General features: G+C 41.9%; 1 pseudogene across 1 annotated transcript; it reads right to left on the minus strand.

Moving 5' to 3' along the window:
- Positions 1–322: 322 nt before the first annotated feature.
- On the minus strand, positions 323–841 carry LOC128570860 (40S ribosomal protein S19-like; annotated as a pseudogene). Its single transcript, XR_008375648.1, has one exon. The product of XR_008375648.1 is annotated as a 40S ribosomal protein S19-like (transcript).
- Positions 842–3,627: the final 2,786 nt, after the last annotated feature.

The raw sequence follows: 3,627 nt of genomic DNA on the forward strand, positions 1-3,627 counted from the left end.
GCTATATATGGGAGCTGGCTGATCAATGCACAGCTGAAGCCTGGGGAAATTCCTCGTGGGACTTGTCTCAATTAAACTTTGAACTTTAGAAAAGGGGTGGGGAATGCAATCTGTACACCCACACCACTAAGATGGAACTCTTTTTATTAATCTATTCCCAGAAATAGGAGACTGATTTCATAGGGTATAAGGAAATATACTTAAATCTGTTCTTTTCTACTTATTCATTCTCATCTTAACATATTCTTGGACGTCTTTCAGCAATCTTATTCTAGATTACTAATCCACTATCTTCATAGTTACCTGACTTAGAAGGTAACTCTTTTTTTTTTTTTTTTTTTTTACGAATAAGGCAATTTATTAACCCAGCATCATTTGTTTTAATGCTTCTTGTTGGCAGCTGCCACCTGTCCGGCAATTCTGTCCAGATCTCTCTGTCCCTGAGGTGTCAATTTGCGGCCCCCATCTTGGTCCTTTTCCACCATTTTCAGCCCCTCCATGGCTTGGAGGACCCGGCAGGCCACACTCTCGGAGCCGCAGCTGAAGTGGCTGGGCATGATGCTGTTTCTCTGACGCCCCCCACAGATCTTGGTCATGGAGCCAACCCCAGCACCGCCCAGGAGGTACAGGTGCCGTGCTGTGGAAGCAGCTCGTGTGTAGAACCAGTTCTTAATGTAGGGAGCAAGCTCCTTATGCTTGGCCAGCTTGATGGTGTCCTTTTGGGTACTTTCAGCTTCCCAGACTTTTTGAGGAAGGCTGCCAGAGCTCTGACGAACTCCTGCTGGTTAACGTCTTTTACAGTAACTCCAGGCATCATGCGGCCTCTGCGCTGCCAGCCAGGGGAAAGGGCTAGAAGGTAACTCTTAATGTATGAAACTTCTAAGGAAGTTCCAGATGAGGAAAATGAAGGAGCTAAGAAAATTTCACCCCAGAGCAGCACCTGTGGCTCAAGGAGTAGGGCGCCGGTCCCATATGCCAGAGGTGGCGGGTTCAAACCCAGCCCCGGCCAAAAAAATCACAAAAAAAAAAAAGAAAGAAAAGAAAAGAAAATTTCACCCCAAAATATGATTCCTTGGTATAAAGATTATTTTGAATTAGCTAGTCATAATCAGGGAACTTTGAATGAAGACTTTCCTCTATCCTTTTTCTTTTTTTTTTTTTGGAGTTTTTGGCAGGGGCTGGGTTTGAACTCCCCACTTCCAGTATATGGGGCCAGCATTCTACTCCTTTGAGCCACAGGCACTGCCCAACTTTCCTCTATCCTAAAGGGCTGGCAGAGTCCTTACCATCTGCTAATAGACCTGTGATAAGGTCATTTGAAGCACAATGTCTGTCTCTTGGGTTAATTTTACTAATCCATCTGTTTCCCTCCATCTACCCATCCCCCCTTAGCAACCACTTACTACCAGTATACTTTCCAGTTTCTCTCCCCTATCCCTTCTAAAAGGCGTCTTTAAAAGCCACTATCACTGAAACTTCGGGAAATCATTCTTATGGTTCCCCCCATGTGCTTGGTATTTGGAAATAAACCCTTCTCTTACTAATCTACTAAAAAAAAAAAAAAAAATGCTTAAGCTTCTCACCAGAGATTCTAATTCAGAGGGCCTCAGGTAGAGGAAAACCCATATTTTTTCAGAGCTCTTCAAGTTTTTGTTTTCACTTGTTTGTTTGAGACATGCTCTCACTCTATTGCCCTAGATAGAGTATAGTGGTATCATGATAGCTCACTACAACCTCAGACTCCTGGGCTCAAGTGATCTTCCCACCTCAGCCTCCCCCAGTAGATGGTACTGCAGGCACCTGCCACAACACTTGGCTTATTTTTTCTATTTTCTTGTAGAGATGGAGGGTCGCACTTTGTTACTCAAGTTGGTCTTGAACTCCTGAACTCACGTGATCCTCCAGTCTCAGCCTTCCAGAGTTCCAGGATTGCAGGCATGAACCACCAAGCCCAGCCTCACAAGAAGTTGGATGTACACCAGGGGGCAAAGCGCTAAGATAGACACCCATCATTGTCCTTTCCAATGATCTAATAAATACACTGATCAGAAATAGCAACACAAGGAAAACTGACATAATTAGAGCTTTTGCCCTAAATAAAATGTTCCTCCTTGTGGGGCTTTTCCATTTCCATTTATTTAGTTGTACTCTGACAAATGTGTAACCTTGGTACATAATCCAGAACACAAAAAGAACAGCTTTTGATAAACACTGTGGTTCTGCACAATGTAAGGGGAAAAAAAACATGGCATGAGAGCTGATGGCCTGGGGTTCAGCAGGAAGAGAAACAGAAGCAGAAAAAATGTCATTTCCATATCAGTCAAAAGATACAGATGGGAATTACAAGGACAATCTCCCACTGTGACCAGCTGTGTGCCCCTTTCCTGAGGAAAAGGCTTATTGGGTAGTCTCAGGAGATGGAATATGCATGTATTTCTTTTTGTCATGAAACTGGCATTAACCCATAGGACATTAATGTTAGAGATTGAAGAGTAGGAACAGAAAAGGCCAAATTGAGCCTTGTTCTACCCAGTTTAACGTCCATAAAATATGGTGAAAAAGAGACAGTGGATTCTTGAGAAAATCCTGATGTTAACTATTCTCAGGATGACATGGTTCATGAGACCATCATTTCCTAAAATGTGTTCTTTGCAACAAGTAATTCCTCAGTAACCTGGGTAGCATTGTTTGGAAAGGAGTTCCATGATGAAGTAAGTTTGGAATGCAAGTTTAAAGAGGTGTCTTTGCAGGACTTCCCAGGGCCTTTGTGAATCTCCAAGAAAAGAATGTAGCATGAAATATGAATATTTTCTCTTGGCTAATGGAATGCACTTTGCAAAACATTTCCATAGATCAATACGATTTCCACTGAGACCTAACTAACTATTAGTTGTTAAAGCATGGAAAATGAATCCAGGGTATTATAGTTCTAGGCTTAGATTACTTATGGATGTTTCACCTAAGAAAAATTAACTTCCATGTGAGAAGAAGAGGAAATATATAGAAAATTCATGAGCTTCTCTAGACAAATTCTTAGCACTAATAAGGAAGTCTATTAAAATTTCTGAATATAAGATGCTGGCCAAAACATTGCTTTCATATGTATTTTTGTTTGTTTGTTTGTTTTTGAGACAGAGTCTCACTTTGTCGTCCTTGGTAGAGTGCCATGGTGTCATAGCTCACAGCAACCTCAAACTCTAAATAAAGGATTACAGGCGTAAGCCACCTTGCCTGGGCTTTCATATATATTAATAGCAAATTATTTAGAAGATTTAACTTAAAAATACCATTTATAATAGGATCAGAATGTAAAAAGTATCTAGGAATAAGTCCAATAAGATATGGCCAAAACATTTATGGAGACAGCCTTAATTTTACAGCCTTTATTTAAAGGCATAAAAGAGGCCATGCACGGTGGCTGACACCTGTAATCCTAGCAGTCTGGGAGGCCAAGGTAGGTGGATTGCCTGAGCTCATGAATTCAAGACCAGTCTGAGCTAGAGCGGGCCCTCATCTCTAAAAGTAGCCAAGCTATGTGGCGGGCACCTGTAGTCCCAGCTACTTGGGAGTCTGAGGCAAGAGAATCACTTGAGCCCAGGAGTTTAAGGTTGGTGTGAGCTGTGATGC

Source organism: Nycticebus coucang, chromosome 18 (assembly GCF_027406575.1).
Source record: "Nycticebus coucang isolate mNycCou1 chromosome 18, mNycCou1.pri, whole genome shotgun sequence".
Taxonomy (NCBI): Eukaryota; Metazoa; Chordata; class Mammalia; order Primates; family Lorisidae; genus Nycticebus; species Nycticebus coucang.